The 15,457-nt window shown below is 37.4% G+C and overlaps 1 long non-coding RNA gene across 1 annotated transcript; it reads right to left on the reverse strand.

The window, feature by feature from the left end:
• Nucleotides 1–7,794: 7,794 nt before the first annotated feature.
• On the reverse strand, nucleotides 7,795–8,786 carry LOC148384383 (uncharacterized). Its single transcript, XR_015853486.1, has 3 exons — nucleotides 8,695–8,786; nucleotides 8,089–8,430; nucleotides 7,795–7,958 (listed from the first exon to the last, which is right to left on the reverse strand). It is a non-coding gene; the product is annotated as an uncharacterized LOC148384383 (long non-coding RNA).
• Nucleotides 8,787–15,457: the final 6,671 nt, after the last annotated feature.

The following is a 15,457-nucleotide window of genomic DNA, read 5'->3' on the forward strand; positions in this document are numbered from 1 at the left end:
TGAAAGGGTTCTTGACTGCATGTAATCTTAAAATGTCTTTTAAATCTTTCATCTAATATTTTCCTTTGTTCCTTTGCACTTTCATCTTTGATGACTTCAAATACCCAGCTCGCGAAATATTCAGACTTTTTGAGATACATTGTTAAACTACTTTTCAGTTGTTCCAATTTCTAGGGATTCAAATCAAGTCAAGACCCAACCAGGCCGTTCTGGAAACTGTGGAGAAAAATACCAGTAGTTTCCATTTATGGCATTAATTTGCAGGGTCCCAAAGTGGGATTTTTTTCATCCCTGATGGTGCGCCTGATTATATTATAATGAAGCACTAGTTTCAAATAGTTCTCTTCATGTGTATTGTTTCAGTGTGAGTGATTGTGTGTGTCCATGTAGCAGATCTTTAGGAATGTATTTATCACAGGTCACAGTGTCCTGGGTTATTACCACCATTCCTTTGGCATGAAGTAAAAGAGGCACATTAAGCACACAGAGCTGTCCTACTAACACTCCTACTCGATTTTCTTGCAGCAGTGAGCAAAAGTCGTCCCCCCCCCCACAGCAAAATGCTATTTATGTGCGGAATACGTCATGTCAAGATGTTATTTCCTTTCACAGCGGCCCTCGGTGATGGCCACTGTTGTAGTAAACGCTCAATTTCAAGTCTTTGCCATCTAACACCTGACAGCTAAAATGAGCAAGCGGCTCAAGGTTGCTCCGGAATGCATCTCTCACTTCTCTCGTAAATAACTTGGGTAGAAGCACGGTGACGCCGTTGCAATTTGTCATCGTGCACCCACGGACCAAATAAAATAAAATAAAATAAATAAATATAGATACATATAGGTATATCTAATACAAAAATGTAAATAAATAAATGAATAAATAAATATTTTTTCAATTGTGATTTTGATCATATACTATACTATCAATAAATTTATTTAAATCATTTTTAAATCACAATTAATTAAATCAACCATCTCCTCTGCAAAATCTGGCAAGGTGTTTGTTCATTTATTTTGATACATTTATTTCATTATTATTATTTGTATTGATATTTGACTTCACTTACTTTTTATACTGGTGTCAACATAACTAGGCATATATAATATAAAAAATGTAAATAAATAAATAAAATGTATTGTGATTCTGATCATATATATAAATAAATTGACTTAAATCATTTTTAAATCACAATCAATTAAATCACCCATCATCGCTACAAAATCTGCCAAGGTGTTTGTTCATTTATTTTGATACATTTATTTCATAATTATTATTTATATTGATATTTGGTGTCAACATAACCAGCTTAACCTTTTTCCTAATGCCAACCACGTAACCTGCACAAGTTCTCTGCTGACATTCCATGGATCTTTCTTTTTTTTTTTTTTTTTTTTTTCCCCACAGCCGCCAATGATATGAGAGTGATGTGATGAAACTGCCAAGTATTTTCATCATTTTCCCACAATAGACTAGCACGAATAAAGCATTCAGTCTTCCATCTTGTGCAATGATGACCCCGCGGGCATTTCCAAACTGCTGCCATCATATTTTTGATGGCAGAATTCTAATCACCTCAAAGCTTGCCGTGTTTTTCTCGTTCACATATTTTACGTTTCAACATTTTGTCATTGTCTTTTATGTGTGTCTGCAATACCCAGCGAGTATTAAATTCCAAATAAATGACATACTCCTCCATTGTAAATGTCGATTTTATTAAACTCGACGTGAAAAGTTTCTTATACAAAGCAGACGAAGAAAGGCTGCAATTTTGTGGAATTAGATCATTGTTCCCCCACTGTGGGCCAAAAGTTGAGTAATGACACGCTTACACTTGGTGACATAATCTATCTGCGATGACAAAGACAGAGCTGAGGTCTTTGCAGAGCGGAATATGTCATCTTCCGAGACCATGTCAGCAACAACCAACATCTGCTGGACTGAGTCATAACCCCAAGAACAAGACCGTCTTTCAGCTGAACAAACAATGCATGTTGTTATCTTCAGAACATCTCATAATGTTTAGATAAGTGATGCTAAATCCATCCGAAGAAGAAAGTCTGCATCTTTCACAGCTCTGATTTCAAATATTGCATTTTTCAAAGTTTGATTCCACGTTAACCTTTACTGGGAATCTCTTTTATGGAGAAAGGAAACAGAAGGCGCTGAGTGGGCGAAATCTGGCTTCTCTGGCTTTCTGATTATGTAGGCCCCATCTGAGCTGGCAATAACTCACATCTTGTCTTTCATCTTAAATGCCGTTGGCATCAGGCCTTTCTTTTGGATTCGTGGAGCGAGTGAGCTTCCACCTGCACACACAATAAACGGCTGGCATCAGACAATTGACGCAGCCGTACCGCTGGACTGCCGAGACTATTTATTTCATCCCCGACCTGTCCCATGTCAACCGTTATCAGTTACAGCAGGAAATCAGACTCCCGTGCAGCTAAGCACCCAGCTGGTACAGAAGCTGCAATGCATTTTATATTCTCGTCACGTGAAATTCCCGGATGGGTTTATCACCCCCCCCTCCATGCCACCTGCCCCCTAAACATCCCCCCCCATGTTAGTTGGAGGCAACAACTGTCAATCATCTGCTGAACACTTTCCACGCTGCTCTTATTTGTGTATTTAAAAACACGACAAACATTGACTTTGAAATGACTGATGACTTCAATTGTTTACCTGGTCTATAAATAGAGGTGAGGAACGTCACATTTAGTCCCTATTGAAGTGCAAATTTCTTTTCAGTGATGCAGAAAGTGCTTGGAACAAGGCAGTTAAAGGAGCAATCACTGCCAGAATTTTGCTTCCTTCCATCCAAGCATTAGCAATTGGCCTCATTAGAAGAGCAGGTGAGCTAGCGCTGATCCCAGTTGACATCAGGCTGGGTAGATCGTGGACTGGTCAACATTTTAAAATGCAAATCATGCAGAATACTGTAATTATATTAAATATATGTTTTTTTTCTAGAATGTAAGGCAATCTTCTTGCTTCATGGTTGACCTCCTCATGTAAAACCACAGAAAAACAACAGTAGACTCAATGACATATGTTAAGCGGCGTTATGCTTCCCTCTAGTGGTACATTTTAGTTTACCAGGCTTTATCTAGGATATTATTTTTGAGTCACCCTTGGAAAAAAGATTTGTAATCTCAACGAGTTTTTTCTGTTTATTTTTTATTTTAACATGGTAAATAAAGGATTTTTTTGCTGTACATCAAATAATCTATAGATTGATCGCAGATTACCATATTCAACTGTTCAACACATTCAAAGTGTGCTATTTATCATTCCTTAAGGACCCTGCTCGATTTCACCTGTATAAAACAATCCGCTACCAAATATGAAAAGTGGTGGACTTAATTCATCCTAATCTAATGTATAATGGGAAAATTCTGCCCCCTTGTGGACAATTAAGGCGCAGCATTTGTTTTCAACACGCAACATACTTTTATTTCACGGTGTGAATGGTACGAGTCAAACCATCACAATAATATGAACGTATTTAATTATTTTATCTATCATCTACGGCATTATCACAGAAATGGAACGTTAATCACTAAAGTTAATCAATAAAATGTGTAGTTAGATTATGACAGCTAAACCAACTTAAAATTAAAGCAATAATAAAAAAATCTAAATAATGTAGTATTACTGAAATGTATTACTAAACATTTTAAATGCTTTTTGGGGATAAATCTGTCATATTTAGATTAAAAAGCTAAAATGTAACCAGAGAAACATCTGATTCGACACAGTAAAAGTCTTGCTATGCTTTTAAAAAGAAAACAGACCATCTGCTTGTTCCTTTGTGTTGTACATAATGTGTCGTGAATCAGTGGCCCCTGTCACAACAACAAAAGTGGGGTTCATGTTGGAGCTGAGGCCCTCTGCACAAAGGTCTGCACCAAGGGTCAATTTGGGATCGGAAGACCACCCAGTTGTGCGCCTCAAGACATAGTCAGGACTTTGCACTGACGATAAATGACAATTGCTAGAGCAATAATTCTGTCTCGGACATAAATGGATCTGTCGATGAAAGAGTCTTCACATTCGCTTTGCAGCTAACATCTGTTGTGGCGTCTGAGAAATGAATTATGCAAAACTTAAAAGGCACCAAAAAAAGCGATTATTTATGCTTTTCAGCTTATTGTGTGTGAATTTTAACAAGAGAGCCACTCATCGAGTCATATATCGTTTATCCTGCAGGGGGCAGTGTTTGTTAGGAAAATGGGTGCACATGCACTTTTTGGCAGCTCAATGTTTGGAGTGAAAGCACTGATTTGAAATTTTTTTGAAGGATTTCTGGCGCTTCCAACGCACTGGTTTGTCACGGATTGCGAGATATTTTGTTGACCGCTGAGTTTTATCTGTCATACATCATTAAGTTGAACCCCAAAAGTGACAAGCACATTGCAAAAACTCTGCCAGATGGTCCGCCCAACATTTTTCAAATAAAGAGTGAAGTCAAGTTTTTATTGTATTCTGGCAGGGAATTATATACAACTGACTGCATCATTTAAGAGTCGTTTTAATTTCATCATAGCCTTTAGTTTCAGTCTAAAAAATATATAGATGATCATTTATTAACCGATGCGGGACCTTGATAATCAAAAACAAACTAAAACCAAAAACTGTTTTTCCATTAATTGTCATTTAGGTCTTATTTACAATGTTTGAATGAGAGCAATCAGACATGGTGTGGGGTCTTTTTGAATCACAGCGATTATCTTCCACGCCTCGATTATCTAAGCTTTCCTGTCTGGAATGCTCCTATTCAAAATCTTCCGCAGAACCTTTAGTGAAGATCAGTTTGTTAAAAAAAAAAAATGTAGATAAACTTCTAATCTTCACACCATCACACCTGAAGTAGCCGGAATATACGTATAAGAGCTTGAGGATTTCTCTAAACTTTTATAATGACTTAGCAAAACCATGACATGATCAAAAGGCACATCTGGTTTCGCAAAACCATCTTAACAATAACATTGTCTTTGCTCTGACAGCTCTTAACCATAAATCTTCCAAATTTCTTCCCAGAATATTCCTTACAATTTTAATTGGGAGGCGGAAAAAATGAGAATAAAAGGCAAATATTTTTTCCAAAAGACAGAAAACTCCACTCATGCACACAATTATTGCAATGAAATAAAAAGTCAAATCTTTCGAAAGGTATTTTGCACAACCCCCCACCAAGGTGCAGGATATCCTTATGAGGCATTTGTGAGAAGGAAGGGTGGCAACTCCAAACACTTGATACATGTCACCCATGTGGAGCTGTGCATTCCACACACCTAAGTGGATGTCACCAAGTCTGAAGGTGCTTCAAAACTCATATCCATATGCTACCAAAAACAAGAAGTAACCCCGATGACAGCCATCTTTATCATCCCTGTGCGCGCCTCTGCAAGGTAATGTGTTAAACAGCAGCTCAGGCGGTCATGCGTGCCAAATTTAAAGTCTCAAAGGGATTCTCGGGGGGGTGGTATGGAGTGGTAGAGGATTTATTCCTTTTTTTTTGTCAGCGTTACAATGAGTAAAGTTAAAAGAGTTAAAAATTACATCACCTGCGCACAAAGTTAGACCTGGTTTTAGTCAGTCTAAAATTTAGTCTACTTTTTGTAACAAGAGTTGCAGAAATCCTGCTATTTTATAATGGCCAGCCTTTTTTTTTTTTTTTTTTTTCCAACCATGAGAATAAATGATTCAATGCGCACCAACATAATCAAAACGAATCGAGCCTATGTAGTGAAAAGTCACATCAGGTCAAAAAGTGAACAACCCAAATGTCAGTGAAGTTAAATTTAAATTCCCATATTTAATCTGTTTGCCATTCCAGCAAACTGAACTGCTTTTTGTTTTATTGCAGCAAAGCACAGAAAAAGTCTGAATTAATTAGCGCCTCCATTGCTTTGGTTTGCCTCACCGCTGTGAGGACAGTATAATTGCAAGCTGCTATCTCACTAAATAGAGCTCCTGCTTCTATACGGAACGGCGACGACATGATTAGTGTTTTCCTGCCGTGTCGGTTCTGTGAATAGGGATGGTGACAGCAGGCGGGGGGGGGGGGGGGGGGGGGGGCAGCTCAAGGTTGTTGTTGTTGTGCGCCTTTAAACAGCACACGACCTACCACAGTGGGTGCCCGATCCGTGATTGCTCACATCAACCTGTTTGCGTATTCCAATTTAGTTCAATTTCCAACTGTCTGCTTCACAAAATACATCATTTCAGAAATTAATGAAGACAAATGATCTTGTGTTGCTGACTGATGAGGTGTGTGAGTGTATCAACATGCACTCACATTACTTTTCATCTATTTTTTAATACAATGTCAAAATTCCTATGTCTAATAATGGGCGAAAAATATTTGGAGAAAACTGGAGCTTTTTGTTTACAAATACAAACTGGAAATATACAAACTATTTTGTAGTATTTTGAAGTCCAGTGGCGACATCCATGCATAAATCAGCTCCAGCTTCTCCCTTACTGGATTTATGCTTCCAGGGTGGAGCGTCATCTCCTCTGGTGCTCACTTACGCTCAGTGTGACTCAGACCACCTGAGCAGCAAGAGCTGGTCGTGGTTGCAACCTTCACTGTGGGGTCTTTTTTTTTTTCCACATTCATCTTGTGAAACTATGTGCTTTCGACAAAGCTTGGCAAAGAGGTAAATAGCAATAAAAGGGGATTGGGGTCTACGTGATGCTTTGCCAAATGTCGGGGAGGGGGGGGGGGACGGCGTCTGGCAACAGATACCGTTGTGATGATGTCATCTTCAGGTTCACACTTTTGTTTGTTTCATCTCAATTCTATATGGATGTTTAACACATCTGAATTTCTTCTGATGAGAACCCAGATATTTATTTTCCCCTCCTTTTGGGATTCAAATAAATCCTTACAAGGCTTTTAAGAAGAAGTATGCATACACAATTTTACTGTGAAACATGTGTCTGTAATTGTATTATCAGTAATGAGATTCATGTCAGAGAGCGTTTTGAATTATTGTTTGAAAGAAAACATCAACACTGCATTATTCTTTTCAGTAGTTTGCTTTGCTGTATTATTAATATCTTCTTTACCAACCTTTTTTTTTCAAGGTAAATAAAAGGACAGTCAGTCACCTGACCTAAATCCGATTGAGCATTTTTTTTTTTTTTTTGCCAAAGACAATTTATTTATTTAATTTATTATGAAATAATTTTTGGGCCATAAATTATGAGAAAACAGACGAGGCCTCTGAGGGTCATTATGTGTGTCTGCAATCAGATGATTGTTTTATAAAAAGAGAACTGCTAATCTGCCCAGTGATTTTTTTACTCACTACTCACTTGCACAGTCCTGCCCATGATGTCAGGATGAATTTGTTCTCAACTGTATCTGGGTAATGTGTGTATAGGTCTCCTGTCAATAAAGTGCAGTCTACCTATTTCCTGTGTGGATTCTTGAAACTTTTTATACAAACATTTTTATTGGCTCCAGAGCTGATTTTTTTTTGGAGGCCACAAAATACTTGGACTAACCATTTGCCGTGTTTCCTCAGCTGGAGAAAAAATAGCCTCCACTCCTTCCACATCTCTCACTCTGCCATCCATTTCCTCCACTGCCTCCTACCGGTCCATTGCTTTAAACGGCCAGTCAATAGAAGAAAATATTTTCTAATTGCTCAAGTCAAACTCGATTAAATTTAATAGTAGGATAGAGAAATTGGAAAAACAAAATAAATCTGCAACTTTTTTTTAAAACTCTTCTTTAAAAGCAGGAACATTTTAGAACAAAAAGTACTTTAATTTCTCAAATAATTTTTTTTAAATGGGCTTTCACAAATCAAAACCAGATTGATTTAAAATAAAGCACCCTGGCAGCTCCTCTGAAGCTTAAAACACAATATACTGTCTACTCATTGATTTTTATGGAGCCCATTTTGACAACTTCAATCTTCCCCGACTGCTTCAAAGCACACCTAGACAACCCACATCAGTGAAACACCCTTTTCTCCGACGACGTAGCGGGATAAAAATGATCCAATGGTGAGATCAATTATCTGAGTGTCATACTTTGAAGTTCTGGAAACAGCACAAGGAATCACCCACCATAAAGACGTTATGTGTAAGCACTGAGCTATTTGTTCTGATGCCTGGGTGGTTATGACTCCCTGGGGGGAAGCTGGCTTGGGCCCCGAGTGAGATCACACCAGTATGGATGAGGCGGGGAGTCCAGTCGGAGGCGGAACTAATGGGCCCATGTGTTCTCATGCGCTTCCGAGCGCCAGATGCGAGAAAAGAGGGTGTCCAGTGAGTTGTTCACAACACCTCCCACAGAGACAGGACACGGGAATGTAGTCAGACATACCAGACGTACGAAGTAGTGTTCATCCAGTACACACATTTGAGACATCCTAGTAGCCTCACGGGGTTCTATGATTGGCATGGCGTCTTTAAAAAAAAAAAGTTGGTGTATTTATCTTTTCCATATGATCTATTCCAGCAGTAAAAAATGGCCAACAGATTGTGATTTATCGTATTATTGACCTTAGTGATTTCATGTCTTTATTCACAGCGCTTGGTTGTTGAGCTTTCAATGCGTCTCAGATGTTAGCCTCACTTTTAAATGTGTTGGAACTCAAAATCTTCAGTTATTAGCTCATCAGTCAAATTTGAGTTTTGCTGTGTTTCATAAATTGAATCAATAGAACTTACCGGAACAAGCAGAGATGTTCAATCCAGGTCCAGGAAGCAGAAATTGTGCCACACGTTTGTATTTATCCACAGGAGCTTCTAATCAACTGAGCTGGCAGGTAAACGGGAACCAATGAGCTAGCTCGGTTTACCTACCTGCTGCTTGATTGGTTGATTGCACTTGAGGCTAAAACCAAACTGTGGGATGGATTCTAATTTCTGGACCTGGATTCAACAACTGTGATCACAAGATTTAATGATTTTTTTTGTAATCTTGACGACCCACAAACAAATTGACTAACCATTTTGTCGATCATAATAAATTCATTTTGTATTTTTATTTTGTACTTTTTTAGGGTTAGTAGTGCTGTCAATATTCCTTTTCTGAGTATAATATTCCAAGAGTGGCTGGAAGAGGAGACAAATTGCACACATCCTCGGCAAAACCCAGGGAGTGGTTAACTAACAACTAATAATTCCTCTCCACCTAAAAGAAATGTTAGCTTTGGCGGGCCCTTACTAAAGCAAACGCAATCAGCTATGTGCTAGCAGGATTTATGTCAGGAGTATTTGAAATGTATTCTGTGTTTAGAGGTCAAAAGATTATGAAAATATTAGGAAATAACATCCTGAACACCATTTTTCCATACCAATCAGTATCATTTCAACGCCATGAGAGAATAATTAACATTTGTTGACTATGGATTAGTATAAAGTGGCATATAGGTTCAAAATAACATTCAGGTTAAACATATCTTGGAAATATGTTTGATTAGCCGTAGATCTTATTGCATGGCAGAACCAATCAGCGTTTAAGATTTGAGAAGGCTTCCATTTTGACCTTTTTTAGGGGGGGGGCGTGAAAGGTAAATATTACTTTTGGACTATATATGACCTCATAGGTTAGGGAACACAAAAATAGAATATACAGTGCTTTACAAATGAATTATAATTATAATTATATCGGATTGCTGTTACATTTTTTAACCTTACGCTACAAAATTTAGGAAAGATAAGGCCAGTATTTTATGACGGAAAATATGCTGTTGGAAAAATGGAAAAAGGCAGCACGCGTCACTCGGGAATCTCAAATATGACTGAATGAGCGGAGTTTTTGGCCTGACTTTTCTTTTCTTGGAAGCAAAGGACGAATAAAATGCCAACGACTGGATACTACCGTCCTGCTCACTTACTACGTTGACTTCGTGAAGGTTTGATGAGGGGGAAAAAAATGAATTGTAGGTTATTTTATGTACACTCCAAGTTAGGAGTACATTTCATACATTTTAATACTGAGAAAAAAAACACACTGAACATGGACTATGCCTTGAAAATAAACATTGTTGTGTACGCTCAAAGTTTATACAGTCAATCAATATTATGGATCTTACAAACTTTATTTTAAACGAAAGAAAGAAAAGTCAATTAAAGCTCACTGTGACATTTTCAGCTACGCTTCTTTTTACAATTGAAGGCGATACAAACATATTGTTCTTGAGCAGTTTTTGAAAACAGTGGAAAATTCAGCCTCATTTATTTATAAAAGTATATAATAATGATTTGATGTTTATCCAGACACCTAAAAGGTGTGTTTGTGAGATTTCTCAGGTGATCGATTCAGCTGTGCCAGACAGGCTGACTTAAATCCTCCTCCTGTGAAGATTACACTGACTTCGATTTTAACGTGGATGGTAAGCCTTTGATGGGCCGTGGCGTTTTGATGCCTGCTAGGATGAAATTGTTAGCGCCTTCTGCCAGACACACAAAATGACCCAACAGCATCATCACCCGCTGGGACTTGGTATTTTGCTGACATTCTGTCGGCACGTTTTCTGGAGACAATTTCAAGATGCCACGGCCAGCTGTGCCCTGATTTGTTGTGGGGACACTTTACAAAATAAGACATTTACATTGAATGTTCATCAAATATATTTAAGGAACCCTCAATATTTAATTGTTGAGAAACAGCTTTAAAATTTACCAAGATTCCCAGATTTATAGACATACAGACAGCGTGGTGAATGCTTTTTCAAACACTAAATCTCAACATAGGTCACTGCTTTGTTTTCCCACAACTTGTGTCTCACACTCGACCCAGAACTGTCGGCGAGCTTCTCAGAGCTCCATGGACGAGCAAGAGCAAAGCCGGGGGCGAAAAAAATGGCAATAGAAAAAGTGATTGTGAAATGTGGGAGCGAGAAGTGTTTGGCACCGTTCTTCTTGTTTGCTCAGTAAACTCCAAAGCCTGTGTGTGTGTGTGTGTGTTTTTTTCTGCCGAGGGAAATGCCCACATTGTTGGGCCCGGAGACCGTGGTTACAGGCCAGCCTCGGACCTCGCCAGCCACGTTGCGGCAAACAACGAGATGAAGGTCAGCTAATATAGCAGTTAATTCCACTTCCTGGTCCCCATGACACCCGGGCCGGGTTTATTTGAAGATCCCAGACCCTGAAGTCATTCTGGAGTTTGTTTTAGCCCGTGAGTATTTCAGATATGAATGTATCCCAATGAAGAGTGGGTGGAAGAAAGGCGGCGAGGTGGGAGGAGAGCCAAGCATTTAGGAGGAAAATTCCACATAGCCTTTTTTTTTTTTCTTTTTCCATCTTTTGTCACTGATTTAGAATGAAAAACATATTCACATGCACTGGAATAATATTCCTTTCAACTTTGAGTTCAAGCCATTGTTGTGCAGCTGTACCTCAGCAGATTTTTCTTCCTGCATTTTAAATACATACACAATTTATTTTTCAGTTGCTAAAGCTAACAGGTCATCTTGATGACATAAGCCAAGGCTAGCTATCTTATTTACTCTACAAAGCCTATAAAAGATAATTTAAAAAATATATCAAAATGTATATTGCATATAAAGAACAGGTCAAATGAATTTGAACATTTTTATAAATTTATTTAAGTACAGTTGGATTTTTTAAGTACTTTTTTATGTCTGTAAACTTATTGAATCAGTGCTTGTACCTCTCCAAGACTTTACCAAAGTTTTGCCTTTCTCTATAATATTCTGATGGGAAAAGTGGAAAAAAGTGTGATTATAACCATAGAACCAGTAATGGAACAGCACAGCATCAGAAAGGGTCTGGGTGTTCAGTACATTTTAAATAATACCATTAATTTGAGATCGCAAATTTATTTAATAAGCGATATTGGATTCAATAGCTCCATCAAATGACTAATTATTATTATTTTACAGTCTCTTTACACAGGATGACATTAAAGAATGCTAATTCACCATAAATGGTTTCCAAAGGAAACAATTATAAATCAACCTCACATAATATAATCATAAAAAAAAGCATCCTCATTCAAAACAACTCAGACCCCAAGGAATGTTGACTTAACAAAAAAAAAAACTAAATAGCATTTAATGTTCTATTGTTCAGACTGAAACGAGACAGCCGGGGCTCATTTATGAGATAAACGACATTCTTCATTCAGTCTTAATGTGACGATAGACATGAAAATAAAAAAAACTATTTTATGAGCTTATTGTCTCACTGCGCATTTAACCGAGAGCCGGAGAATGCACGTGGGAGTCGGGGAGGGTTAAAATATACTACACAAGATCCAAAAGCCAAGTGGCTTAATCCTGTATGGAAATGGTAATGAGAAGAAAGCTCTCTGTCTGTGTGCACTCTCCTATCCAAGTTGGGATGGAGGCCTCTCTAGTGGGGTTTCTCCACCATGCATAAGAAGAGCTTTTGTGCCCCAATGTAGTAAGCTTTTTGAACCATGTGCATTGAAAGACAGACAGAGAAATGGAGAGGTTTTGGGGTGGGGGGGTGGATTGGTGATTGAAAGACGAGTCGGGGGGTTGGGAGAACTCTGAAGGTGTCAAAAGCAGTTGGTGGACGATTGCGCCTATACGTAACCATGCGCGCGGCCGATATCAAGTACCTCCTTACGTCCCCAAAGATGTTTAGTTCCCACTACTTTGTGTCACATGAATGAGGGCTTGGGAAAAAATACTGATTTTCATTTTTTGTCAATTTAATTGATTTTACACCGTATTGCTTTTTATAGTGATATTTATTCTGGTTTGTGTGACTAATTGGCAAAATATGGCTGCCAATTAAATCTGAATTTTATTGAATATTTACTGGATGATATTGTTGCATGTTACAAATCTTTTCATTTGATTTAAACAGACAATGATTTTTCATTTTTTCACAATAATAGATTTGAAGTCGGTTTGATTGACCCACATGGGAAAAAGGTGCTCGCCTTATTTCTCGACATGATGTGCAACGCGGATTAGACACGGTGGTGCTTAAGGCTGATGATGCAAATCAGTCTCTGTGATCCTCTCGGGTGTTCCCCCTTCTTCTTCCCAAACAGCTAATCCACTTAAGTATCTCAGGCCTCTCAACTCCGTGGCCAAACTCATTTGGGCAGGTCTCAATAATTACTTTTCTCCCTCCCAGTGTGATAACTGCCCCCCCCCTCGCTCCCCAGTAATAGCAATTAGAACTTTGACAACAGAATGCTTTGGAAATACAGTGGAATGACTCAATTACATTAATTACATTATTAAAAGACAATTTGAGAAGGCCCCTTGTATTGTTCCAAAATGGAAAAAAAGAATTTTCATTTTGTTGTATATTTGAGTTCTTGGAAAGTATTACGACTAAGTTTGTTTTATCGGGGGCCAGTTTTTATTATTTTATTTTATTATTATTTATCTTCATTTCTATGGATTATTTTTATTCATAGTCATTTTTTACAAGGCAAGACTCAACTGCTGCACCGATATAGTTTATAGTTCTTGCCTTTAAACTAGTGCCAAGTTGGACTTTTCTATACTTCGACTAGTAAAATAAACTGCAAATGCTTGACAGTGCAATGCAGTAAAAATACATAAGTCACCACATGCCTATCATAAACAAAATAATATTGTCTTAGCCAATCATATCTATGAAGATGAAGTATTTATATGATGTGGATTTAATTTGATTTAAGTTAGCCATGAATTCCATCAGAACAGAAAAAGTAAGTAAGAAATATAAAGTGAAATTTTATTTTGGGGTTATAAAATTTTCTACTTTTGCTTTGCAATTGTATTGTTAATCTGATAAAAAAAAATATTCCAGTGTATCCTCATCCTTAAGAGAAAGACAATAGCAGCTGTGAAACTGTGGAAAGTTTCAAACTGATTTGTGCTTCAATATTTCAAAACGGCGTACCTTCAAGATGAAACCAAAAGTATCTTATGATGCTTCCGGCTGTTTATTAGCAAGCGCAACATGTTTTATTGCCAGTAACAGCAGTGAGCGAAAGTTAATGGAGAACACAGCTTGAGTGTCCCTGGTGACTGGATAACAGGTTGGTCCCTTTTGAGTATTTTGCACGGAAGAGCTTATCACCATCCTGTCAATTCAGATGGACTCTCGTTTGAAAGATATCCACAAAGCAGTATTTTGTTTTAAAATTCCCACATGAGTAGAGTGACTGATGTTGAGTCTGAACTTTAGGAACATCTGCAGTTTAGATTAATTTTATTGTTGTTATTACCTTGAACACACATGACTGTAAAAATCAACAGTACATGTGTGTTTTAATATGTTATTATATTGAGGGATTTTTTTTTCATCAGCATTTCAAGTCTGTACATTTTTTGGGGTATTTATTTTATTTTTACTTTGCAAAATTATTTTCTCTGTAAATTTTACATTCTGAATTAAAGCTGCCTTGCCTGAGTGTGATTTTTTTAATAATAATAATAATTTGGGTGGTTATGACTTTCACTTAAGCATGCTCAGTATTTATTATATTTTAGAAAGCAAAACGTGATTTATTTAATTAAACTTATACGATAAGTCCTGAATAAATGCACACAGTATTTATCGCAAGGAGACTCAAAATAAAACTCTTATTTCAGCAGGGCTCATCTTTTTTTTTTATACACATCTTTATTTCTGATGAATTAATTTTCATTGCTATCAGGCTGTTCAACTGGCAAACACATGTCAATACTTTTCATTACAGCCATCTATAATTCAATGCGAAGAATGATCAAAGTAAAAAAAAAAAAAATCGCAATAGTCAACACATAATTAAATATATTCCTTTGATAAACAATATATTAGTATTACAAGACATTACACCACCTTTTCAATGGTTACCACTACTCACTGTAGAAACACAATAATTCAGATATTATCTTGGAGGGAGGGGGGGAGCAGAAGTATGGTAAGAGTACCTTTCTGCAAAACCACTTTTGTTATGGCAGAGACGTTGTTAGCATATTTTAAATGTCAAATACGATGCACATAGCACTGAAGTGCACCAGTGGGTAAATTTGCTAATATTTGTGACTGCATTATCAGGAAACCACGACACAAATAAAATGGTCATCCTGGTGGAAACAAAACAACAGAGATTTGAACACAAATGGTGCAGCAACATATGTAGACAGGCAGTATAAACTACTCACATGCAGATATTACTACAGTTACTGAGTCACTTACAGTATCGGTGAAATACTTTTTTGCTTGCGTCTGCATGGCATTGTAATACTGCCCCCGGTGGCCAATTAATGAACACCACAGGGTGGTGGAACAAATTAATCATGAGCCAAAAACGGATTATTTACATTCTATTCAAGAATGTTACAATATGTTAAACTATAATTTAATATTGACCTTCGTAAAAAAACATGTTTTTTATGGCAGTCTGGAACAAATTAATTGTGCCCTTTGATTTTCACCGATGAAAGATTATGAGTTATTCTTGTATCTCGAGGCATCATTGTATTTTGTCAGAAGTCCAGTTTTC

This window comes from Syngnathus floridae, chromosome 17, assembly GCF_059516105.1.
Source record: "Syngnathus floridae isolate MCC-2025c chromosome 17, RoL_Sflo_1.0, whole genome shotgun sequence".
Lineage (NCBI taxonomy): Eukaryota > Metazoa > Chordata > Actinopteri > Syngnathiformes > Syngnathidae > Syngnathus > Syngnathus floridae.